The 27,961-nt window shown below is 44.3% G+C and overlaps 1 protein-coding gene across 1 annotated transcript in view; it reads left to right on the top strand.

Moving 5' to 3' along the window:
- LOC147663627 (myosin light chain kinase, smooth muscle-like) overlaps nt 1-27,961 on the top strand; it is a 79,315-nt gene that overhangs the window by 20,204 nt on the left and 31,150 nt on the right. The gene's annotated exons all lie outside the window — the stretch shown is intronic.

Here is a 27,961-nt window from a genome sequence, read left to right as displayed (position 1 = left end):
CTGCACTATGAGGTTGTCTAATCGGTGGTAAATTATGTAATCACAGTGCTTTAACCAAATCTTCACATTCATTGATTTAAATTCTGAACATGACTTTCTTGGTGCTTGTGGGCTAAGTGGCACATGCATGCGTTTAATGATATTCTTTGGTGAACAATCATTGGATGGTATGGGAATGGTGTAAATTCTTAGGGCACAATCATAAGGGATATGGAAAGACATGTATTTATTCATTTATGCTCTTATGTATTTATTTGTATGACATTTCGTTTGACGAAAGTATATTACAACCCGATTTGTTTATTTGAAACTAATATGTATCATGGTGCAACCCTCCTAAAATTCTTGGAAGGTGCTGGTGTATAAACACAGCAAAAGTGAACATCTAAGTCAGGGTAAAGATTTGGGATGGACCAACTGTGAAAAGGAATCTGTTTTGTGCGATGTGGGCACTAGCATTATATTGACTGCCCCGTGAAGTCTATAAAAATGCAAAACTTATTCATGAGGTTCTGTTGGTCAGAATGTAATATTTTTTATGGCTGGCGCTGCTATAGTAGGTTTGTGCTGCGTGGTGCATCCAGATTTCTGAAGCACCACTTATGGCCTTTATCAGAACATAATTCTATTCCTACTTGCCAAATGTATTGATGCTGACGGTATCGATACATTTGGGAGTGAGAATACGTCATTGATCTTAACAAAAGTCTTGAAAAAAAAAGCCCTTAGTACTTCAGAACTCCAGAAACTTCAACTTAGGTGTTAAGTGATATGGTCGGAACACAAAAGTGGACTGGTTACAGGGATGACCTTTTTCCTGCTGAACATTTAAAAGAGCTTACACATGAAAACTTGTTACCACTTATTTACTTTCTTAGCAAAACCGGGATGTGAGTTGTATTTTTTTCTGCTTTTCAAGGTAAAATTATTGAGAATGCTCCAATTCTTGAAAATAACTTATATTGCTCTTACTAATCAGAATGTTGCCTTTGGTATATCACCACGTGGTTTGTTGTGGGCGATTTCCCTTGGATTATGGATAAAGAGGATGGATGTCTAGGGGTGGTGCTAGATCGCTTGGTACCTTTTTCAGTCACAATGCCATGCAGAGTGACTTAGGGCCAGATGTAGGTAGCCCTTTACCGATCGGTAAAGGGCTATCGAGATGTAGGGGCACATTTTCGGTAATTTTACCGAATCGGTATCATTACCGAATCAGTAAATTTACCGATTCTGTAATATGTACCGAATCGGTAAAATAATTACCGATTCGGTAATATTTACCGATTCGGTAAAATTACCGAAAATGCAATGTAGGTAGCCAATTTACCATTGGCACATGGCTTACAGAATCGGTATTTTACCATGGAATACAAATCCATGGTAAAATACCGATTCCTGTGTACATGCACATCTGTGCATGTACACATGTGCCATGTGACAGACAGACGTGCCCTTAGGGCATGTCTGTGTGCCACATTGCACACATGCCCGTTTTGGGGGTGCTAGAGGGTGTCAAAGTGACACCCCCTGCACCCTTGACAAAATCGGTATTTACCGATTCAGTAAATACCGATTCGGTATTTGAATTGAATCCTATGGGCTTCAAAGGCCCATAGGATTCAATAGCAAATACCGATTTCGGTATTTACCGAATCGGTAAATACCGAATTTGTAAGGAATCGGTAACGATTCCAGATGTTGGGACCTACATCCCATTTACCGATTTTGAAATACCGAATCGGTAGCATTCGGTATTTCAAAATCGGTAAATGGGATTTACCTACATCGGGCCCCTAGTGCTCAACCCGGTCACCAATAAATATAAAAGAGTTCATGTAGCTTCATTGATATATGGTGGCTGGGTAAGGCACCTCTTTCAATCAGTATAACAAGACCTTACAATTATATCTCAAACACCCAGATTTTCTAAGGCCCTGTGCCAGTCTGAAGTAATGCAAAGTTGTGCACAGTATTGATTTCCAGTGAAAAAGGTATATTGTGATGGAAAGGGCTTTCTCAGTGCAAACACAGTCTGTGCAGCTTTGCATCAAAGCGGGTGTTACTAGGGCATTACTTGGGTTTAGGTTAGGCCTGATCTACCAAGATAGCCAGACAAGGCACAGCAGTAAAAAAATAATACCTCTCGTAACAGGTGCTAAACAGGAGATTTTTTTTATTTCTCTAAAAAACATGCATTGTCCATGCTGAAGTGTACTGTACACATGCAATGCTTGGGATCCTCCTTTTTAGGTTTCGCCTGGCGTCTGCTGCGCAGGTGAAATCTTTTGAGAAGCAGTCTGGGGCTTTGTCCCGCCTCTGTTCCATTGGCTAGCTCCATAAATGGAGGCTAGCCATTGGAACAGAGATGCGTCAGTCATTGCCCGAGCAGATGCGTGGGCGTTCCTGCGATTTTTTTGCTCTCCGCCCCTTTGTGAACGTAATTGCGGCGGTGGGCGGTGGTTTATTTATTTATTTTTAATGGTTTTTTGGGTCATTCCTCCAGGTCGACCGCCGCCGGAAGAAGTCCAGGTGAGTGCTCCCCTCCCCTCCCGCTGTCCGTGTGCCCGTTCCCGCCCCCCTCCCGCTGTCCGTGTGCCCGTTCCCGTCCGCCCTCCCGCTGTCCATGTGACCGTTCCCGCCCCACTTGTAAGTGCTTGTTTTAACAGTAAGCAACGCCGCATGTAATGGCTGACTGGGGAAACTAAGCAAAGAAGTTCTGCCACACGGCTCGCCCTACTCTATTTCAACATCCCAGCTTTTATATTGACAACACAGGCACCGCTCTTTAGGTTGCAGTAGAGCACCCACTTTCACACACTGCTGGCGGATCCTCATCGCTGTCCGGTAATCCCCCCCCCCCACCCCTCCCCACCGGCGCCGCGATAACCTCAGCATTACCAACAATGCACAAACCACGCTTTAGGTTGCAGCTTAGCGCCCGCCTTTTCACCCTACTGACTGCTCCTCATCTCTGTCCTGTCCCCGGGTGCTGCGTTGAACTTTCAGCATTAACAACAACACAGGCTCTACTCTTAACAATTTAGCAGGCGCTCGCTTGACCTGCTGACTTAGCCAATGCTTGCTTTTCTTTCTCCCCGCAGCCATGTATACTTTGCCCCGTCTGTTTTCTTATCTTTACAATCTGTTTCGCTCCCCCCAGTTTTTAGTCTTTACGTTCCCATTTTACTCTCCCATATCCTCAGTGCACCTTCTGTGTCTGTTCTCAAAACCCCCTCCACCGCTTCATCCGTGTCCCTCGCACTATCACTCACCTATTTCACATACCGCTGTCACTGCCTTCTGTTCTGCCCCCACTGCTTTTCTTCTACTCCTGTTCTTTCAACTTCCTCTGAGCTCTGCCATTCATTCCTTTCTTAGCTTGTTTCATCTCCTCTTCCCTTCTTTTCTACTTCCCCTGCTCCTCCTATTTTCTTGCCATCACTGTTTGCACTCTCTCCTCTGTGCTGCTAGTAATACTCGATGCCTGTTGTCCCTGGCCCGTCTCTTTACCTCCCACCTTGACTGCTGTGGTTCATGCTCCCAGTTCCATCTGCCCCTGCTACGTCACCACTTCCCCCGTTGCTGCATGCGATGCACCCGCTCGCATTTTGCTGTGGATAATGGCCCAGGGCACCCAGTTGTGCCCCCTCCTCCATTGCTACAGGTAATATCTCCCACCTCTTTGCTCCATTTGCCCCTCCCCATTGCTGTCTGCGCTCTGATGCTAGGATGCATGCAATTTAGTCTCTCCAGTGATGGGTGCATTAGTGCTCAGAATATGTAAATCTGTGGGCTGGAAATCTTGCAGTTTCTGTCCGGTTGTCCAGTGTGAGGTCACATGGAGTGCTAATGCTGCTCCTTGCCTTCTGTGTCGCTTGCTATTCTTCCCTTCATCCTGAACCCCAGCCTGGGCTCCTTTCTTCCACCCCTGACAACTTTCATTCCCACTCTGCTGATCCCACCCATTCCTTAACACCCACTCAGCCTTTTTACCTCATAACCTGTTGCCAGACCTCTTCACGTGCCACACACCTTTTCAATCTCTACTACTCATATTCCTGTACCTCCGTTATATTACCCAGTTACTTTTTATCTTCTTTGCAGCCTTGGCCTTTCCTCCACCCTTACATCCTCTACTTACTTCCCTTGCCTACATCATTTGGTCGTCCTACTGAATTCTCTCTGGCCTCTCACTGTCTGCGGTTACATTCCTCTGGCTCTGTGTGTGTGTGTGTGCGGCTGGCTCTGTGTGTGTGTGTGTGTGTGTGTGTGTGTGTGCGGCTGGCTGGCTGTGTGTGTGTGTGCGGCTGGCTGGCTGTGTGTGTGTGTGTGTGTGCGGCTGGGTGTGTGTGTGTGCGGCTTGGTGTGTGTGTGTGTGCGGCTGGGTGTGTGTGTGTGCGGCTGGCAGTGTGTGTGTGCGGCTGGCTGTGTGTGTGTGCGGCTGGCTGTGTGTGTGTGTGCGGCTGGCTGTGTGTGTGTGTGCGGCTGGCTGTGTGTGTGTGTGCGGCTGGCTGTGTGTGTGTGGCTGGCTGTGTGTGTGTGTGCGGCTGGCTGTGTGTGTGCGCGGCTAGCTGTGTGTGTGCGGCTGGCTGTGTGTGTGCGCGGCTGGCTGGCTGTGTGTGTGTGTGCGCGGCTGGCTGTGTGTGTGTGTGTGTGTGGCTGGCTGTGTGTGTGTGTGCGGCTGGCTGTGTGTGTGTGTGCGGCTGGCTGTGTGTGTGTGCACGGCTGGCTGTGTGTGTGCGTGGCTGGCTCTTGGTGTGTGTGGCTGTGTGTGTGTGTGTGTGTGTGTGTGTGTGTGTGTGTGTGTGTGTGTGCGCGGCTGGCTCTGTGTGTGTGTGCCTCTGTGTGTGTGGCTCTGTGTGTATGCGTGGGTGCAAATGCAATAGGTCTCGCATTCGCGAGAGATTAAGCTATTGGCATTGTAAATGACAATGCCATTTATTTATCTGTTTTCAAAACCAAAAAAATTGTCATTTACAATGCCAATAGCTCTAACTTTTGCAAAGGCGAGACCGTTGCATTGTAAATGCTTGTTTAATCTATACAATGGAATTTATAGTGTGAGTGTATGCTTCCCATACAAATCCTATGCCAGACACTCACCAGGATGTGCGTTACGTTACGCAAGGCCGCCTACTAGAATGAAAGAGCAGGAGATTGCAGCCACTTGACTCAGTGGAGAGTGCTTTTGAGTTTTAAAAGATATATATGTATATTTATATATGTTTGCACTGAAAAGAAAGTAAAGGTTAAAGTGACGTTATAGTTAGTTAGGTGTAAATGTCAGTGCCAACATTTTAAACTAAAACTAAAAAAACAACTGAAGTTCACCAGTTATAGTTATCTCTAGAAACTATAACTCGTATTACTAAGGTAACTGGCGACCCTAACATGAACATTTTCTCACCAATGTTAGTGATATTATCAAAGATGTTGAAGAACATATCATGAGGTTTGTTTTTTCATTGAAGTTCAATGGTTTTTAATAATTTTTTTAATAAAACTGTTTCAAATCTTAGTCCAGTGTCGCAAGTGGAGAATTGTTATGTGTAGTGTCGTACTGTACAGTGGAAGAGAGTGCTGTAAAGTCTAATGTCTTGGAGTGGAGTTTTGGAGATTGGAGTATAGTAGAGTGTAGTAGCGTGTCGTACAGTGTAGTATATTGTTATATAGTGTAGTGGCATGATGTCTCATATAGTGGCGTCAAGTATTGTAGACTGGAGCAGCAACTTGTACAGTGGAATGGCGAGTTCTACAGTAGAGTAGGGTGGTGTACGCTGTTGTATATTGTCATAGACTATCATAGATTAGAGTAGAGTGTTTTAGAGTGGAGTAGGGTGAAGTAGAATGTCATAAAGTGGAGAATTGTTAAGTGAAGTATTGTAGAGTACAGTGGAGGAGTATGTCATGAGTGGTGTGTCATGGAGTACACCACCCCATGTAGTGGAGTGGTGTATTAGAGAAAGAAAGTGAGTGGTTTGTTGTCGAGTGTCACACAGTGTAGTACAGTGGCATAGAGTGGATGGGCATTTAGTGGAGTAGAGTGCCATAGTGGCATAGAGCCCAGTACAGTGTTGTAGAGTGGAGTTGCATACAGTAGAGTACAGTGTCGGATGGTGGAGCATTGTAGAGTGGAGTATAGTGCAGTGGCATACAGTGTTATAGGATACAATGCCATAAACTGGGGTGGAGTGGAGTGGCATACAGTGGAGTAGATTGGAGTACAGTGTCAGAGTGGAGTAAAGTGAGGTGCAGTGGCATTCAAAGAGTTGTGTACAGTGTCGGATAGTGGACTAAAGTAGAGTTGTGTTGTAAAGTGGCATACAAAATATTACAGTGTTGTACAGTGGAGTGAAAGGGTATAGACAGCAGTTAAGTGTCGGAAAATGGCATACAGTGTAGTACAGTGTTGTAGAGTTGAGTTGCACAGAATATAGTAGTGTGAGAAACAGTGGAGCTGCATAGAGCGGATTGTTGTATAGTAGTGTAGAGTGAGGTAAATTCTTGTACAGTTGAGTGGAGTGGTGCGCGTAGTGTGGAGTAAAGTACAATATAATGTATTGGTGAGTCATAGAGTAGAGTGACATGGAGTGGAGTGTACTGCAGACAGTAAAGTGTTATAAATTGGAGTGGGGTCTCGTACAGTTGAATGGAGTGCTGTTTTGTATAAAAAGTGTAATAGAGTGTTGAACATTGGAGTGTACAGGCATAGGGTGGAGTAGAGTCGGACAGTGCGGTGTACAGCCATAGAGTGGAGTTGAATGTTGTAGAGTGCCATGAAGTGTTGTAGACTTTTATAGAGTGGAGGAGAGTGTCATACAATGGAGCAGCGCAGAGTGGAGTGGCGTACACAGTAGTGGCATACAGTGGATTACTATAAAGTGGAGTAGCAGACAGTTGAATAGCGTATAATGGAATACTGTAGATTGGAGTGGCATAGAGTGGAATAGCATAGACTGGAGTGGTGTACAGTGAAGGGTGTAGAGTGGAATAGGGTGGTAGGAGTGGATTAGAGTAGAATGTGGTGTTCCACATTGAAGTGGCATAGCATAGAGTTGATGTAGCTGTGATAAATTGGAGTGGTGTCTCATACAGTAAAGTGGAGTGCTGTGTCGTACAATGTTGGAAACTGTAATAGAGTGTTGTACAATAGAGTGTATGGACATAGAATTGAGTCCAAATTTGGACAGTGGAGTGTACAGGGATAGAGTGGAGTAGAGTCTCGCAGAGGGGCATAGAATGTAATAGTTTTGTGGAGTAGAGTAGAGTAGAGGAGAGGACACTGGAGTAGTGTAGAGTACAGTGAAGTGGCATAAAGTGTAATGACCTGTAGTAAAGTAGCGTAGACTGGAGTGGAGTACAGTGGAATGGCATGGAGTATAATGACGTATAGTGTAGTAGTGTAAAGTAGAGTGGAATACAGTGAAGTGGTGTAGACTGGAGTGTTGTATTGTGGAGTGGTGTAGAGTGTAATAACATACAGTGGAGTAGCGCACAGTGGAGGTGGGTAGAGTGGGATACCATACAGTAGAGTGGCATAGATTGAAGGTGCGTACAGTGTAATAGCGCAAGAATTAGGTAGAGTGGAGTACAATGAAGTGGTGTAGAATAGCGCAGAGTAAAATAGCATAGGGTTGAGTGGCGCACAGTGGAGTGGTGTACAGTGGAGTGGGGTAGAGTAAAATAGCATATAATGAAGTGGCAGAAAGCGGAGTGGCATCCAAAGGACTAGCATAGAGTGGATTGCTGTACACTGGAGTGGCATAGAGGGGAAATGTGTGGAGTGGAGTGATGTACAGTAGAATGACATAGACTGGAATAGCTTACAGTAGAGTAGGGTACAGTGCAGTGGTGTCAGTGCAGTGGCTTAGACCGGAATGGTGTGCACTGGATTGGGGTACAGTGTAATAGCATACAGTGGAGTGGCGTCCAGTGGAATAGCGTAGAATAGAGTGGGGCAGAGTGGAGTGGAGAAGCATACAGTAGAGTGGAATTCAGTGGAATAGATTAGAGTGAGTGGCATACATTGGAATGGCGTAGAGTGGAATAGCATATACTGGAGTACCGTATAGCGGATGGGCATACAATGAAGTGACTTGGGGTTGCATACAGTGTAATAGTGTAGAGTGGACTGGCGCTGAGCAGAGTTCTGTCCTGTGTAATAGCATGGACTGAAGTGGCGTAGATCAGTGTGTTGTACAGTGGAGTGGCGTAGAGTGTAATGGTGTATAGTGGAGTAGCATACAGTGGAGTGTTGTATAATGGAGTGGTATAAACTGGAGTGGCTAACAGTAGCGTAGGGGGCAGAGTGTAATAGCATACAGTGGAGTGGAGTCCATTGGAGTGGTGTCCAATTGAATATTGTAGAATGAAGTGGCATAGAGTGGAGTGCCATACACTGGAGTGGCATCGAGTGATGTAGTGTAGAGTGCAGTGGCATAGAGTGGAATAGAGTAGAGCGGCATACAGTAGAATGGTGTAGAATGGAGTGGCAGCATTGGTGTAGCATACCGGTGTATGTCAAATTTAGCAGCAATGTAGATTATGGTGTGCAGAGTAATGCAGAATAGCGAATTGTGCTGCTGTGTTTCTCAAGAATTACCAATCAATGCAGGGCCATGCACGGTGGCCTTGAGTTGCTTTGAAAATCTGACTTAAATATTGTGTTGCCCATGTGAAACTATGCGTGACACAAAGGTAATGCAATCCAATAATACAGCTAGGCCTTAATTATATTTTGAGTGATGGTATACTGTTTTTTTTTTGTCCTCATTCTGCCAATCTCTTGCTAGAAACACTCTTTATCTCTGTTGCCATGACAGCAGAGAATTGAGCACCTCCATCCAAGAAAAATAGGCTTATTCCACTTCCATCCCTTCACCAGGTGTGCCCGTACCAAAAATCAGGTCGGACCTGGACCGACAGCATATTGGCCTAATCATCGGACCTCCTGGGGCACATACTCCATTCTACCAGCAGGGCCCAAACTTTCTCCTGGCTTCTCAGATCACAAGCCATATCCAAATGCCTTGTGCTGATTATACTTTTGATAGTCAGAAAAACAAGGTTTCCAGAGCATACAGATCTCTCTTCTCGCCAAGAGAATCCCATATAATATAAATCTGGAGATAACCAAGTTTTTTTGCGTTTAAACATCTCGATAGAGGCCAAAGAAAATATGAACTGGGCTTACCTCCACTTTTTGACCGGTTACTTCTCCCAGGAACTTACATAGCTTAATCCAATAACTAGAAATCATTGGGCACATCATAAACATATGAATATCGTCAGTTGAGGGGTGCTTACAGCTTGGACAAAAATACGGGGTTCCGGTGATTTTCGACCACTTGACTGCGGCTCAATAAACCCTGTATGTGGTATAAAGATGATTACGCTTGAGGGCAGCAGGTTTCACAACTGCTCGTAGTATCGCAAAGGAGTCCAACCAAACCTCTTTCATATTTTCACCCATTGACTCCTCAGCCAAAAGTTTTGGGATGTCCAAATCTAAAGTGTCATCGGCCTCTATCAGAGTCTTGTACCACAGGGATACTTCCTTTTTGAATGGGCCTACACTCATTGCCTGATTAAGCCAAGCGTCTTCCTCCTCCTCAGCCCAATTCTGTCTTGCCCACCAAGCGGAGACTTGATAGTACTTGAATCTTGTCTAAAGACCCAAGGTACAGACGCTTAAAAACTCCCCGCTGACCAAAGAAGAGGCCTCTTTCAAATCTCCCCAGCGTAGTAATCCTGCAGATTTTAATGGCAAGCTAAGCTGATCCCTCAAGCACTCAGGTGTTCTGGGGCATATGTGGAGAAACCTCGTTCGGCGTCTTCTCATTCCTCGAAGACGCCGAACGAGGTTTCTCCACTGTGACCATATCAAAGGGAGATAGGACTTCGCTCACCTGTGGGGGCGTTTCCTCTTTTACTTGGTTTTCCTCTCGGCTGGTATGAGGGGTTAAACCACATGAAGGCGTTGACAGCACAGTGCCTCCAGCAGTGGCATTCAAAGTGAGTGGCCCTGAGGAAATTGCCTGATTTATACCACGGCAATGAAACATGTCGGCTGTAAGTGGGATGTGAAGCGATAGGTAGTCTTTGCATTCCCCCTTTTTATATCTAAGTGTTTACTGTTTGCAACAACGAAGGGAACACAAGTAAAGTTTAACGCCCTTGTTGCACAGTATCTTATATGTTTAAATGTTCAATGTTTGTTAGTCACTGTTACATATAAGTTGTGTTCACTGCATCACGCACTGTTATTTTGGGTTTGAGACACGTTTCCGTTAAAGCTTGATGGCACCAATGATGATAACAGGGCCATCCTGGTGAGTACCAGCCAGGGGTCCCATTGGTGGTGCGCCCGTGAGGTGCCATCTTGCCTTTCACAAATTTTTTGTCCGTTCAAAATGTTTTGTGAGGTTTGTGTTGTGTCGTATTGTCCAGATCAGAGCGAGGTTGCTTTTTTATCCAAGCAATAGATAAGAGATGTCGCGAGTAATCCTAGATTAAGGGACTCCCTGGTTTGATTTATGAGCAACCGGTGACGTCTACATATCATTAAGTAGTATTGCCGTGAGAACTAGGACTTGTTTTGTTTGATGACTTACTGAGTGGAGGGCGTCCTAGTTCTGTCTTTCCCTCTATACTCCCCTTGTGTATGTTATTCAGTATTGCACCAATGCCGGCCGCACTATCAGATGCAGAGCAGCCAGGAAGAAGGGTTAGTGAATCAGGGAAGCAGAGGCATCAGAGTTCAGAGAAGAACATGCCACATAGTGTAGATTGGTCCTTGCAATCACTTAGCAGTCACTAAGGGCCATATGTATTAAGCCAAATTGACTTCACAAACGCCGAAATTTGGTATGTAGCAAGGAAATATGCTTGCAAAATAAGGAATCGCAAAATTTGCGATTACCTATTGTGCGAATGCATTTAAGGAATCGCAAATTTTGTGATTCCTTAAATGCAATGTAAGAAGCCAAAAACATTCGCAAATTGGCCTTAAGGAATTGCAAATTACCACCAACTTGTAGTTGGTGGTAATTTGCGAATTCCTTTCAAAATGCACATTTTGCACTTTTCAAAGTGCCATGTGACGCACATACATGCCCTTAGGGCATGTATGTGCGCCACATGTGCACCCATGTATATTTCAGGATTGCAACAGGGTGTCCCTTGAAAATATTCTCAATTTGCGAATCGCAAATTTCCCATTCATTCCTATGGGCCTCCTGGCCTATAGAAATAAATGGGAAAGTATTCCTTAATTGCGAATTCGTAATTTGCGAATTCAAAATTAAGGAATATCAAGAAATCGCAAAAAAATTGCGATTTTCTTTATACATAGCAATTCACGATTCTGAAATGGCGATTTCTTAAAAATTGCTATTACAGAATCGCTAATTGCTACCTTCATATATATGGCCCTTAGTTGTTGGCTCTTATAACTTCATAACATCACTTGCTGTTTTTCTCCTACAGGAAATACAAAAGTCAATGTACAATGTATTGGATTTCAAGCATATTTTGGGACCTCCTTTTTTGCTTTGCACTCCCTTCACCAAACGCTGGGAACCCTTCAATCCATCTGCAATGCAATGGATGCAACAGGTCTGCAAGGTTTCATGGAGAGTTGTCAAATGGGTGCAAAGCAATTAAGGGACAAAAATCCAAGAATTCCCTCTCTCTCGTAACCCTTACTATAACTACTCTGTAGTATGTGTAGATAGATAGATAGATATATAGATCTCACTAAAAGAACCACATGTTACAGTGACGTAATAGTTAGGCTCAGATTTAACTTGTACAAAACCATAGAAATTCAGCTGTTATAGTTACCTGAGCTAACTGTACCTCACACCCCTACAATGCACTGCTTATGACCTCACATATTACATCACTCATTAAACATGGTCAGTGACATCCCTTATGACATCATTCATAGACCCACTCACCCCCGCATACAACCTCTATTATGATCACTCACACAACCGCTCACATCCCATTCACAGAGCCCATTCCCTGAGGCCCAGCTTATTTTTAATAAGGGAGGCGGCCATGTGGCCCACTCCCTTGGCCGATTTTGGCCCCTGGGATCCAGTCATGTCTGCTGAAGGCCCCTGTGGTCCCTGCTTTATGCAGGAGCCGGCCTTGATTTCAAACTTAGGGAGCTGCTGAACATGCAGCTCCCTGTGCCTGAAAGCAATTCTGTTCCACTACCAGCAAACAAGAGCATTTCTGAGCTCTCACTTGCTGGAAGTGGAGTCTTCGCTGTGGCTTGACAGAAGCAGTAACGCCACAGTAAACACCTATATCCCGGAGTGGGCACCCTGGGGAGTGGTGAGCCACAGGGCCATCTATGGCTCCGAGAGGGGGGCTGTGCTTTCTTCTTGTAAGGCCTGCCTATGGAGTTTGTCCCTGGGGCCCAGGGGGCCACTGAGGCTCCCATTACAGATAACAAAGCCCCAGGTGGTGGTGGTACCCATGGTACGGCGGTCCACAAAGCCCCCAGGTTTATTTTTTAAATGTGCCCTGGAGAAAGTTGGGTATCCCCAGGGCCTTAATAAGCCACCTTCTTTATTTTGAAAATGCCCCTGGGCCCACTGGGGGCTGATTACAAAAGAAGCGTGGGAGCCTCTGCTAATTCCTGGATATTTTTCAGCAGGAGTAGCAAATCGTTTTTTGTTGGGCTCGGCTCAACCAGAGTCCCAAGATGGCTGCCAACACTTCCTGGTTTGAAGTGATGACAGCCTATCAGATCTCAGCACGAGATCGGGAGGGATCATGGAACCTCCATGTCCTTATAGACACAATTGAAAGTTTCTTTAAATAAACCCACAACTTCTTAACAGATTTACACCAAATCACAAAAAAGCTCTTCCCTGGACCAACTACCTTCCTGTCAAACTTGATGTAGTTTTTTTGACCCCTCCTCTCTTTTCTTGGCCCCTGCTTGATGGAACACCCCAAAACTTTCCATATGCAAAAAAATCACCAGTGCATGTTTTTGGGGGAAATTCTTGAAGATTCGTCTAACAACGCCAAAGATAAAGGCAAGTCAAAAAACGCTTTTGGCACGGCTTGGTTCCGCCCTGGATGCCGGCAACAACAGAGAAGCGCTTTGTAACTGGAGCTGACTTGGTGACAAGAAAATTAATATATATATATATATATATATATATATATATATAATACATGTTATGTTAGGGCACTTTGGAGCCACAGACAGAGGAGCGCTGATAGCGCTAAGAGAAAACAGGGGAATTTACCTGTTCCACGCCACGCCGCTTCCCTGCACTGAAAGAACCAGCGACCGGAGACCGCGAGCACCAGGCACGCCACCGCCGCTCCGGGACTACAGGTCCCGGCAGTCTTTGCGGCGGAGGCGCGTTCCCTGACGCCTGACCAAGGCGCCAGGAGGGGCATATAAAATCACTAAGCCCTCGGTGAAGCGGGGGGAGCACTTTGGAGCCACAGACAGCGGAGCGCTGATAGCGCTAAGAGAAAACAGGGGAATTTACCTGTTCCACGCCACGCCGCTTCCCTGCACTGAAAGGACCGGAGACCGCGAGCACCAGGCACGCCACCGCCGCTCCGGGACTACAGGTCCCGGCAGTCTTTGCGGCGGAGGCGCGTTCCCTGACGCCTGACCAAGGCGCCAGGAGGGGCATATAAAATCACTAAGCCCTCAGCTACGCGGGACGCCCGAGGCTAAGCCCGGGCAAAGGGCGGGCCCTCTGTGGCCCTCAGAGGCACGAAAAGGCCAGGCTAGGCCATTCCCTTGACATCTATCGGCTGATTACTAAGGTACTTTTCCCAGCTTGACATCTTGTTTATTATACTGTATTGTCGTTATTGGCCTGCCATCGTTCTGTCACTGACGGCCAGTCATATCACTTCATTTTGTTGACTTCTATCGAACCTATCTGAGCTGAGCTTTCCGTAGGCTGTCTATAGCTACAGCCCCAATAATGGGGAAAAAACGGGTACCTGTCCCGGCTGAGACTGTGAAGTGTACAAGTGGTCAATGACATTAACAATAAGAGAAGGCAATCTCTAGGCTTGAGCCAATCACCTATTCTGCCTTCAGAAAGCCCCTCGACAAGCGTACTAAGTACAGCGACATCTGAACTACCGCTAGAAAATCCTCCAGTAAACCCAGCAGTTTCGAACCCTCAAGATGATGATATTGAGGATGATGATGATTCCGACCCTCCAATAGATAGACTAGATTTAATAGATTTATCAGACAATGCTATCAATGATTCAAACCATCAGATAGCCGTTATGGACGAAGCCCCACAACCCCTGCAGCCCGCTACACAGGCTGTTAGAGCTTGTAGAAAATCCGCAGCTAAACGGGGGGGAAAACATCTAGGTAGGAAAAAGGCCACTACCCCACCCCCTAGACGGGTAGGGAAACACGCTGATCTCGATATTGATACTGAGTCAAGAAGTATTATTGATGACGACCTTTTTAATAGGATCCGAGACATGATAGACATCAAAATCAGGACTATAATTAAACCCCTGATCGGGAAACTGGATAAACTAACATCTGAGGTCAAAAAGTTGGGTGGGGTACATAGCAAGTTGGCTGACGAGGTAGAAAACTTATCTTCCCTCGTTACAAATCTAATACCCACAAATGTGGAGGTTACCCCAACTGAAAGTAATTCGCAACCCATCCAGCAAGGGCCGCTGCTTCCGCCACCATTACCATCATTACCTGTACTTGGACAGGACCTAGATGCTGCAGACCCCCGTATCAGCACAACTGCCGCTACAGCGGGAACACACCAAGAGGATGTTTCAGCCCAATTCATTTTGGAAGCCTCACCGGTAGTTCTGGTGCTGGCAAATGTCCCTGCTCTATCACAAGACAAAGTAGAGTCCAATCAGGATTTAAAAGATAAAGCGTTACATTGGCTCACTAACAATATGCACATGACAGAACAGGGGTTTGATAAATTGGCAGGGGACATCGTCATGTCTAGGAGGGTATCTTGGATCGGCAGCAAGCCAAAAAAGTTTAAAGGGGATTGCGTTATTCTAAACTTTGCTAATGCCGAGGTCCTCCCAGACATGTTGAGCAATGTTTTCCCACCCCAACGTCGCAGTGGTTCTATAATTCCTCTCACCCTCAAGTTTTTCTTTGATGAGACTCAGTTTGTCACTTTACCCAAATTCCCCAGTTATAAAAGACATACTAAAACTAGCAGCTGGGGAGGGGGCACCAGATTTCGACATCCTAATGACTGGTTTCAGCCTATAGCGCACCGGGAGCCAGGAAGATTCAACCACCCGAATGAGTTAAACATCAGGCCTGTCTTGGCACAAGAGCCAAGAGGAAACGGCTGGGGTTCTGGCTTCCTGGGTTACGACCACAGCGTTCGGGGCATCAGGCCAACACATTGGCTGAGAAACGATCAGTTCCTAACACGTCCAAATACTCCACAACCCATGTGGAACTCAGCTCCATATGGTCAGGGTCAGGTAGCTACTCCCTTTGAGTGGGGTTTTGGTACTGGAAATAGGTTTGCTCCTTTATCTGATTTAAATACATGTGATTGACTTGAACCAGGAGTCGATCAAGAAAGGGAGGAGTCGAACAATCCATTATTAATAAGTGGTGGTCTGGCATTGCAACAAACAGCTGAAGGAGACTCAGAGGGCATAAACGAATCAAGGTCACCCACTGACTCTTGTAAGATTATAAGCTGGAATGTAGCAGGTTTAAATGCAAAACGCCAGGATCAGGCTTGGCTGAGCTTTGTTTCAAAATATCACATCATCGCCCTGCAAGAAACTTGGGACACATCTAACAACCTCTGGTGGGATGGGTTCACCAGCTTTACTAAACCCGCAGTCCCGAGCAGAGCGGGCAGAGCTAAAGGGGGCTTGGTGATTTTGTTTTCATTGGCTCTAAAAGGTAGCTATAGGCAGATCAGCTCTGATTCTGATAACATCTTAATGGTCGAAAGGGTAATCAATAAAAACAGCAGGACAATATATGTCAACTTTTATAATTCTGGGAACAGTGAATACAGCGGCCGTAATATCGCCAGCCTGGACAATATTTTAAACACAGTATCACAGAATATCAACTTAGTTTTTGAGTTTATCTTATTAGGCGAATTTAATATTCACTTATGTAAATTAGCCTGCAAGGGAAGAGATGTCAACGAGGCCGATGACACAGCCCTACAGGGACCTCACTTCGAACATTCTGCAGAGGGGCAGAAGCTTGAAGATCTACTTGCTAACTATGATTTATACGAACCTGACTGTGGCCTGAGAAATCCAACTTTCACTGGTGCCCAATATGGAACAGTGATCGATTATATTTTTGTCTCACCAGGTATTCTAAATCGGACTATGGCCTACCGCACAGTTTCAACACACTACAGTGACCACAACCCAGTACTACTCGAAGTGGCTTGGGGAGCCCATATGGGGGCGCCACCAGTAACCGCAAAACTGGCACATCCCCTGAGGACTTCTGACCAAGACAGACGAGTGAAGTGGGCTAAAGTGATCCCGGAAAACTTTTATGAAAAATGCTTCCCTAAAATTAAAGCCCAGGTGGAGCTCTGTAGAAATCCGGGCACCCAAGGGAATATTATAGTAGCAGCTTATGAGGCAATATGCGATCAGGTTTCTAAGGATGTTCTAGCCAAACCCATCCAGGGAGCCCAAGGACATAAGCGCTGGTTCGACCCTGCATGCTCGAAAGCCCACAGAGAATTGCTGGCGGCCCTAAAATCTGTTCCTAGGGTCAAAGATGATATTTCGAGACTAAGGAAAATTTACAAAGCAGCCATAAAGAATCGTAAAGACACCATCAAACGTGAAACATGGGATAATCTCCTTTCAGCGGCAGTACTGAAGGACAGTAGGAGATTTTGGGAGATCGTCAAACAGCCCCTATTTTCGGAAGATAGCAATGCACCCATGGATTGCGTGATTACCGATGAAACATGGCTGTCTTTTTTCGAAAACGTATATGGGGGCGATGATGAAGGAACTAAAAAAGGCCAACTGCCCAACATAGATGTACATCCTATCATCTTTAATCCTCAAGAAGTGGAAAAAGCTCTCCTGGCAACCACTAAACATAAGGCACCTGGTCCAGACGGAGTCCCCGCTGACTTTTTCATGCATTAACCTAAACTGTGGGCTGAGGTTATGTCAAATGTGTTTAATGCAGTTAACGGCAATTCAGCCCCTGCCTCGTGGGCCATATCTACCATCGTTCCCATTTTTAAAAATAAAGGTCGGCGGGACGATCCCGCGTTTTATAGGCCCATATCCCTCTTGTACTCAAGTATAAAAATCTTGGGCAGAGTCCTCTTATCTAGATTGAGGGAGAACGTTGAGGGTTGTGGCGGGTTGTCTGAACTGCAATATGGCTTTAGAGAGAGAAAAGGGACCATTGAACAATGTATTAATCTGCACTTACTCACCTCTAAGTACACGGTGGCCAAGGAGGGTTCCGTGTTTCTTGCATTTATGGACCTTTCATCGGCGTTCGACCTTGTCAATAGGTCAAAACTGTGGGCGATCCTGTTGGAGATGGGCATCGATGAGGCTTTGGTTACGTTCATGGCCACTTTGCATCAGGAGCTTTTTGCAGCCGTACGAGTGTCAAACAATGGCAGATGTACTCCACTGTTTAAATCTCTAAAGGGGGTACGGCGAGGTTGCATTTTAGCCCCCTCGCTTTTTACCAACTACATTAATGGCCTGGGGGCACACCTGCGTGGCCAGGATGCGGACGTCCCGCGCGCAGGAGATGTACAAATTCCGGCACTCCTGTACGCGGATGACGCCGTGTTGATCGCCCGCACTGGTGTTGGACTTCAGCTCCTCTTGGATGCCTTCGGCTCTTTTATGGATAATTTGGACCTGAAGGTTAATGTTTCCAAATCACATACGATGGTAATGGGGCGTGAGTGTACCAAAAAAAGACATAAATCATTCTTTTGCAGAGGGGTCCCTGTTTCAAAGGTAACCACATTCCCCTATTTGGGTGTATTGTTTGATCAAAAGGGAACATGGGGGCCACAGATAAGAGCAAAGAGGTTGGCGGTAACCAGATCTTCCTCAGCGCTCTTGGGCTTTGCGGGTAAGTTGGGAGCTAGGCCCATGGAAGCCCTTCTAAAAATCTATAAGTGCAAGCCTGTGGCCATTGCACTATATGGATCTCCTTTGTGGAGGTATGTAAACCTTGACCCTATCCAGAGAGCAGAAAATAGATTCATTAGATCTCTTCTCTCTGTACCCCAGTCAACCCCAACTTATTCTATCCATCAAGAGGTGGGCTTACCCTACTTGTCAGATTTATTGAGCTTAGCGCCCCTGACTCTATGGCTGAAAATGTGGTTGAATGAAGACCTCCCACTGAACCATAAAATATTGAAAGATGTCTTATCTTTAGACAAATATAGCAGTATCCCATGGCTGGCCTATTTAATTAAATCATTCACAGAATTGGGTCGCCCAGAACTTTTTTCATGCCCAGAAAAAATCAGGGCTTTGGACATAGGCTATATAAAAAAGGCCTTCAGGGAAAGGAAGGAAGCGCGACGCGAGGAAGTTGAACTGCTGAAGCCAACAGTTAGGTCACACAACCTTTTGGTTAGTGTACCCTCTCTTGCACCTTATCTTAGTTTCGTTACATTCCCTTATCACAGGTTCTTACTAACCAAGTTCAGGTTTAACCTGTTACACTACTACTTAGGTTCTTTTAAGTGCTGGCAGAAGCCAGATCTAGCCCCACCTTGCAGTTGTGATCATTTTTCGGTGCAGGACACAATGCACTTTGTCATGTTTTGTAGCTTGTATCATGAGCAGAGGAAAAAATATTTGCTCCCCATCCTGAAAGAAGCGGGATTTACACAGGTTCGCCCGGCGCTGCTCTATTTACAGCTTCTGACAAATCCCCGCACAACCTTCTGCATTGCTAACTTTTTAGTGGCCGCTGCTAGGGTGAAAGCTGCTGGCCAAATTTCGCCTTAGCAATTTTAAAAGGGTTACCATGTTTCTCTTGACATGAACTGAAAAATGTATTTTCTTAATTCTGTATATAGTATTTTAAATGCGCATCTAGTTTGATGCTTTTTAGGAAAAACGTGGGGTTATGTATGTATCCTATGTTATGTTTTATTGTTTTTGTTTCTTTGTATGACTTGGAATAAGTCGAATAAAGATATTCTGACTGACTGGTTAGGGCCACCAAGGAATAAGTGTCCCAAGTAAGCACATACATAAAAGAAAAAATGTTGGCGTAGCATAACAATGGACTGCTAACACAGGAAGAATATAATTATCTAGGCAATGATCATCCTAGGATGCCAGTCAGGAACATAATTTCAAAGATTCATAAAGATTCTGTGAATAAACCAGGACGTCCAATCATTTCAGCAATTGGAGGATTATACGAAAATATATCCAAGTACATTGATTATTTTTTGCAGCCATACGCCCAAAATTTGCCATCTTATGTCAAAGACACAGGAGACTTTCTAAAAACCATATACGATATGCCTTGGGAAGAGAACTTTGTCCTAATATCTTTAGATGTTCCGTCTTCATACACAAGCATCAGGCATTGTGATGGAGTACAAGAAGTTGAATAGTATTTGTAAAGTAGACTGTTGGTTCAGGAATGTCTATATAACCATTTTTGTCCTTGTTCGACAACTGTATATATTAGCAAGTAACGGAAACCATGATGGGAGCCTGCTTGTAGCCCAGCTATGCGTGTTTACATATGGGCTGGTGAGAGGAGCGGGTTCTCATAGTGGATTTCTCCAAAGAATGGGAAGAAAATTTAGTGGCAAGGGCACACTACATTGATTACCTTTTTGTAATTTGGAAGGGGTCACCACAAAGTGCTGATGAATTTATACAGCATATCAATGTTAATAATTTTAATTTACATTTCATAGGAGAGGTCAGTAAAGAGAAGATCATTTTTTTAGATTTGGAGGTTCTTTGTATTTAATGAAAAATTAGACACCCACATACATAGGAAAAGTACAGCTGGCAATTCTTGGCTGCATGCCTCCAGTTTCCATCCATGCCATCTAATAGCAAGTATCCCGTAGTGTGAACTGAAGTGTGCGAAATGAAACTGCAGCATACTGCAACATATCACAACTTGTTAAAGGGACATGATAAGTAGGTTTAAATAAGGAGGATTTAACACTAAATCAATCATTACATCACATGATAAGATCAGCTACATAACTAGAGAACAGATTCTCTTTAAACAAGACTGTATACCAAAGATGACAAAGTTAAATTGGTGACAACATATAGCAATCAATATAAAAACCTAGAGAAGATGATCGAAAAACTGCTTATAATACAGTCTGATCCGATCATAGGAAAAATAGTCCCCACCAAACTATCAATAACCTATAGACAAGCCAGATCAATGAGGGACAATTTGAAAAGATCAAACCCTGAGATCAGGAGAACAACAGGCTTGCTAGTGGGAACTAATGGTTTCCACAAGTGTACTAGATGCAGAGCCTGCTCTATAGGTGTTCACACAAAGGAATGCTTTACTCCTTTCTCCCATAAACCAAAATTACTCTCACGCAGCTACAATTGCAAAAGTGATTTTGCAGTGTATGTGTTAAGTTGCAGCTGCTATTTAAGATATGCTGGTAGTACGGTATTACAAGTACAAAAACGCATATTGCAACATATGCAAGCCATAAAGAATAAGGATCTAACATATCCTGTGGCCCGGCACTGTGCCGAAATTCATAAGAGTGAGGTAGCAAAAATGACATACTACGTAATTGACAGCGTACCATTTAATATTAGAGGAGGTGACAGGGTTAAGGCTCTGAGAAAATTGGAGAGTGTGTATATTTTGAATATAGATTCCATGTTTCCCAATGGATTGAACGTGGAAGAAGATTTACATGATTTCTTATAAACATTATTTAGATAACCTGGTTACCTAAACTCTACTCATACATTTCTGCCAATCTGAGTGGTACATTACAAGGGATGAACATGGAGTACCGGATAAGGTGAACAGCCTGTACAATAAGTTTAGAGTAACTTACAGAGATGAGAAAAACAACACTTATTGGTAGCAACCTGTAGCACTTTATTTTTTGCTGCAAACAAGACTCCATAATACAGTACATACATTAACCTATTTAGTGAAGTTATGTTCCCCTATTTGTGCTTTAGCAGTTTCATATTGATTTAGTATAGCTCTATGCTGATACTTGGATAGGGTTTGACACTACGGAAATGATGAAATTTATTCATTAAAAAAATGTGTTTTTGCAAAAGTATGTTGTGCAATTATGTATACAACATGAAAATGCATGAAGAATTTTGTTTTTCTATGCTTCTGCTGGTTTGAACAAGTGATACAAGCATCTCTAATGGTGCTGCCGCGTTTGTGTGAGCAAGGTCACAGCTGTGGCGAAACGTGTCACGGCAATTCTGCAACAGAAGCTATGAGAATTTGAAGTAGTCGGTTTTCAATTTGGCGTGGAGTATACACCTGTCTAAAATTGATATTCGAAGAACTATATATATATTTTACACTGGCAGAGAATGCAGTGTAATAATGGTTAGGTCAAATATTACAATAACTTTTGTGCCTTTTAATACATTTGCCCAAAACTTTCCAAGAAGAAAGTACATCCAGTTTAGGTTTTTTCTCTTAAGTATTGTGAAAATCAGTCCAAATGGAGCCAAGAACAACAGTGGGAGTGTGTCTCAAATGTGCAATTTTACTTAGCAACTCCAATAGTATACAGGATACTTTCTCTTTGATAGAAGAAAGTACTTTACTCAATGATGGCTTTTTGCCGTGTTTCGTATAAATCCATTTAGTAATTTTCCAGAAATCTGGGCCTGGTTTTAAAATGTGTTTGGGTTTGCATGAATATAATGAATGAAGGCTAGTTGTGGTCTCTCGGTAGTGGAGATCATCCTCTTCACTCCAAAAGCCAGTGTATCCTCTGTGTAAATAGAGGCAAGTTTGAGGATAACATTAGCTTGTGGGGAAAAAGGGGTTAGGAGACAGAGATCGAGAGAGAGGCACAGCCCAGATGCCAGTAGGGCTCAGCATGTCATAGGACGTTCACAAGGACTCAGTGAACCTTGTGGTTTCTATGTCAAACCACAGGACTTTCTGTAATTTCCATTACCCTCTCCAAAACCCAAAATTCAGAGTTGGGCCTACAAGGGTCAGGCTGAGGATGCATTTTTATTAGTTTCCGAGCTATTAGGAAACTGCCCAAGTACTGTAGGGAGAGGTAGCCTAGGTCAGGCGAGTTTTAAGTCTGTGAATATTAAATAGGCGAGGGTAACCAAGGAGAGATAGAGGAACACCAAATGGTGAGCAACCTGGGTCTGTAGGAACGAAGAGCTGGGAGGAAGACTCTAGAACACACAAAGAGAAAACACAAAATATGGGAGAGGGCCAAACAGGTGCAAACTGAGATGGAAGTGGAGAGAACCCAACATGCACTGTTGCCAAGCGTCGTCCTCCATGATTTGAATATTTTTAATGGGCCCTGCTTGTCATAGCCATAAGTTAACCAGATCCTAACCCCACTGCCTGCCTGAGCTTCATAGCCCCAGTTGCAAAGGGATGTCACAGTCCCCACTTCCCTATCTTTCATAGGTTCTAGGCTGGTGTGTGTTACTGTCACTGATGTACTTTGTTAGACAGCTTTTGAAAGACTCTGTCTTTACCTGCTGCTTTTCTGTATGCCTAACCTCTAGAGAATCCCAAATTGAAGGCTGATTTCTGACAATGTAGAGATCCAATTTAGAGATATCTGGTTGCTAATTTGTGGATCCTCTGTGGAGTTTCAAATCCACAGAAAATGTGCAGATCTAGCTGAAACATAAAGGCTCTCCATTTGATGAGAGAGCTATTTATTCTATCATCCATTCCAGATTCCAAAATCTGGAGTGATGAGGATCTGGAATGGATAATGAGATAAAGAGCTCCCTCATCAAATGTGTTAAAAAATATCTCAGTTGTTGCGAACAACATCCACTCCGGTTCGTCTTCATGCCAAACACAGGAACACACTTCATGCTAAAAAGAGTGCAAAATGCCAAAACCGGCATTTCACATAGAAACCTTATATTTTGTGTACTTCTTTTGCCATTACATTTGCAAAACTTACACAGATAAATTTCACACTGACCTAGGTTAAATACATTCACATCTATCAATTGGATCTTTACACCTGAAACACACCCTGACATTCATCTTAAAATTGAGCCTGAATGTTGGGGTATTATTTCTCTATGCTTATTGGGTTAGAAAGGGGTCCAAGGCTCGTGGACTACTACTCTGTCCACAGCCACTGGGCATGCCTCAGAAGGAGAAAGTTTGATACAAAAGAACGATACATTGAATATTTAAGTAACACTGCCGTCACATGCTTCACACCTTAAATACATATAGAGTAACATTCTGGGGTTAACCTACCTAGTGGGAGTACTGTGAATACACCACAAGAGGGATATTCATAAGGTAGGAGAAGATTGAGATGCTGAGTAGGCACACTTGCATACCTGTGGAGAAGTGTGGCTCAGGGGTTAGAGGCGGCAGACCCGGAAGCTGAGATCGGCCCTGGACCAGGGTTCAATTCCCCGCCTCGGCGGGTCTTGGGCTAAAAATTCCACGGACTCGATAATTCTCGCTCCGGTGCCTTCTCGACTCACGGGTTCACACTCTGCGACTCTGGGCAATAGCTTGCTTAATCTCCACAACGGCCCCTCGCGGCGGGATGCCTGGCTTTCACCTTGTGGATACCCTTCCGGGGTTATCTCACAGGGGAATACCAGGACGGGTTCCCTAAGCAAGCGCCGGGAAACCCACTGCGGGTAGCTGTGCGCTATATAAGCTCAAATACATTTACATTCATAAACATTTACCACCATTTAGGATTTGTACCCATTATGTTGGAAGGTGGTGGACCAACATACCTAGTTATGAATATTATGGAAAAAAAGAGACAGAACTGGGAAAGGTTTAGGATATCAATCCTCTGTTAAATCCAAGATGTCCAGCTTGTGTTCAGTGTCCCTTGTCTGGTAAAAAGTGCCGCCCTGATGCTCTTCCACCCTCCCTACCTTCCATCCTGCCCAGAGCAACCTCCCTCTACAAAATGCACGTTTGATGGATCACACTTGCATACCTGTTTTGAACAGTGAGGCAAATATTCAATCTAACAGCATATCCTACTATTCTTGTTTGCATTGGCAGGCAGGCTGATAGCCCAGCAAGCGCAGGCCAAATAAGCATATTGTTCGCCTTCAAACAAAAGTAGGTTGTGACTGAGGTAAGCGCTTTATTATGTGGTTTGATTGTGCAATCTCACCATGTAATAAGCTCACTACCTGTACTAGGTCCAGTCAGATTTGTTTGATAAACCTTAGCTTAACCCTGGGTGGCTATTGCTCTGAGTAAGTCGGGCTTTATCAAAGAACAAGTGTAAAGCATTAGGAAGTACCAAAACAGATTAAATACTGTGTATATAAATAAGCAGACTTTGCAGTGAATTGCGGCATTAGTAGACATGCATTCTATAGTTATTTGTCTCTAACTAATCAATGTTCAAACCTCAGAAAGGAGTACCACCTATAAAGGACCCCAAAACACAAATTTACAAAAGAGGGTCCTAGGGGAAATTTTTTACCGACCCTGTGGACTCCAATCCCCAATATATATCTGAAAAAAAACACACAATAAGAGACTACCGGTCAAAACACAGAAACCAATAAGAGACTCAGATAAAAGGAAGACTCAGAGCAACACAGATTCAACCTCGCTTGGTCGAGATGAATCCTATCAGCCCACCATACTGGTGGAGCAACGTCATCTGGGAGTTGGTAACATGAAATCCATGCAGTCCAAACCTTGTTAGGGGGACTTTACTGCACCAGATTCAAAACCAGTGATTGGCCCAGCCAAGTGTGATCTCAAAAGTGGTGATGGTAATTTGCAGTGCAAAGTGAATGTGAAAATTAAAAAAGGCTACCAGGACAAACAAAAATATTTTTGATGAAAGTTGTCCTAGTGTCAAGATTAAAAACATAACCTGATAGTTTGAAAGAATAACTATCTTATGGCAATAGGGGAAAGGTCAACATGTTTCAGCCGTATAGGTAACAATGCCGGGCTTTCGTCAAGACCCAGAAGATTATGCGCTACTGCACAAATAACACAACGAGTATGTGAAAAAACTTCAATTAGAAACTTGTAAATTCGTGGTTATGAACCACCCTACCAGAACCTGATGTGCACAGATGTGCAAAGGTTTCGGAGTTACTACAAATGCAGTTTCTGTCCTATAATGACAAATATAAAAATATTAAGTGTTGCATTCTGGTGCACTTCGATCATCCAAGTCTCCATATAGTTATATTGCTGTCATAAGAGTAATTATCTCTTGACAGTAGTACATGCCCATTAAGTGGCTCAACATATAGTATGCTCAAAAAACTGTCTTGAGTCAATTCAAGTGTACTCACCCATCTTTGAGTGGGAGTACGCCTCACCTCACCCGACAACTGCTCGGTAGATGAGGCCCCGCTCTGTTCGTGGGTACATAAGAACACATATGAATATATATCCCTATGTGTCCCTTTACCTAAATCATCAAGTATTCAATATTTTAAACCTTACTGTTAAAGAAATTTGACAACCGACCAGGCGCCCCTGATACAAGGCCAGAGATCAATGTTATGGGGAAAAGAAACTCATTAGTTACAATAAAAACATAGCTAAACAGAGATTTATAGGTCTATCTTGGAAAAGTGCCTGTAGCTGTATTGCAAACTAGTTTGATTGAGCAGAAAATACTGTAGCCCTTACTGCTCCACTGAGCAAGCCTATAGTCTTGGTGACAATTCTAGAAAAAAATCCTTAAAAGAATGTAAAAAGGAATACAGAAAAACGGTTTTAGTGGCCACATGACTCACCTGTCCGTCGGTACCCAAGGCAAGGACCAAGCCGAAGGGGAGGTACCTGGACGGCAGAATGAGTCTCCTTTTATTGAGATCACTTGACTTAATTACTCGTTTTCGCGCACATCTCGCGCCTGCGCATACCTAAACACCAGAGTCACTGCCTCCAGTAGTGGTGTAAGCTAGGAGCATGATCGGTTCCTTTTGGTAGCATCACACTTTTCCGCGCACGCGCGCAAGCCATGAGCTATCTCTGGGCCGCGTCTCGCTTCGACGCGCATGCATGCAAGTCGTAACGTTTCTCCGTTCTGTTGAGCATGATCAAAGATTGTAAGACCAAAGCGTACAGCCCCCCTAGCCTTATGGTGATCATGAAAGATGGAAAAAAAATCAATAAGTCAGTGTAAAAAAGAGATAAAGTATTGTTTTTCTTTTAAAACCATAATTTCGGCAAGAAAAAACTGACCCACATCTTTCTAAACGCTATTGTACGTGATGAAATATAACTGCTCACAATTATGGGACTAGCATGTTCTGCAGTCGTATCAGCCCTCTAAAAATGCCCATTAGAGACAGAAAGAGGTGTGAAAAAATAAAGAGATCGTCATATGTTTAATAGATCCCTAATTCACAAATCAATTTGGACACCAAACTGTTTATCGTTGTACCAAAATGATTCCTTATAGGCAGTTCAGTCAGTCAGTCAAAACCACTTTATTCGATTAATAAAAATCATAAAAGTATACCATAAAAGTGTGCCTAACAAAATGAATGTGTGTGGCCGTCTGTAATGCAACTGGTGATCCAGTAAAGGCAATCGCTCGGATACCTTCGGGTAAAGTTAGCGCTAAAATGCAGAGAAAAGAAAACCGAAAAAAAACCTCCTTTGCACTACAAGATGGAAACTTTAAAAACTCATTTTGTTCAAACTGCATGCGCCTCAAAATATGTATGTAAGGACGTGCTGGTGCAGATGATATCTGTAAAAAACACAGTTGATGGACAGAATGCAGAACAATGTCTTACATTCACTCCAGTACAAAGATCTGGGCCTAAATCCATCGTTTTTTTGCACTCCACACCACCCTAGGTCAGACAATGGCTATATGCAAATCAGCCTTGACCCTGTGCCTCATGGGAACAGTCCAGCCCGAACTACCAAGCCATGTCTTTCCTAGACCGGAATCAAGCATCCAAGGACCGGTTTCTGGCTATCAGCCTTCTTCAGCCTGGATAGCTTGACTCCAGTGATGTGGAGAGCCTGGGACTCACGTCTGAGCATACCCAGCCCACTCGGGGTGAAAATTGCAAAAAACACGGTCCTCCAAAGCTTGTTTCCGGTCCAGGGAAGGCATGGCTTGGCAGTTCGGGCGGGACTGTTCCCACGAGGCACAGGGTCAGACTGATTTGCATATAGCCATGTCTGAACTGGGGTGGTGTGGAGTGCAAAAAAACGATGGATTTAGGCCCAGACCTCTGTACTGGGGTGAATGTAGGACATTGTTCTGCATTCTGTCCATCAACTGTGGTTTTTGCATTTGTCACCCCGAGTGGGATGGGTATGCTCAGACGGGAGTCCCATGCACTCCACACCACTGGATTCAAGCAAGCCGGGCTGAGGACGGCTGGAATGCCAGAAACCGGTTCTCGGAAGCTTGTTTCCGGTCCAGGGAAGGCATGGCTTGGCAGTTCGGGCTTGACTGTTCCCATGATGCACAGGGTCAGACTGATTTGCATATGGCCATGTCTGAACTGGGGTGGTGTGGAGTGCAAAAAAACGATGGATTTAGGCCCAGATCTCTGTACTGGGGTGAATGTATGACATTGTTCTGCATTCTGTCCATCAACTGTGTTTTTTGCAGATGATATCTGTACCTGCTCAGAACGTGTCTAGATATTAAAATCAGGCAGAGGGAGGCAGCCTCCCATCTCAGGCCCATCCACCCAAATAAATGGCATCAATTAGTCACAATTC

Source organism: Lissotriton vulgaris, unplaced genomic scaffold (assembly GCF_964263255.1).
Source record: "Lissotriton vulgaris unplaced genomic scaffold, aLisVul1.2 SCAFFOLD_4038, whole genome shotgun sequence".
Lineage (NCBI taxonomy): Eukaryota > Metazoa > Chordata > Amphibia > Caudata > Salamandridae > Lissotriton > Lissotriton vulgaris.
The sequence above is the reverse complement of the archived record's forward strand: the minus strand, read 5'-3'. Positions and strand labels throughout refer to the sequence as shown.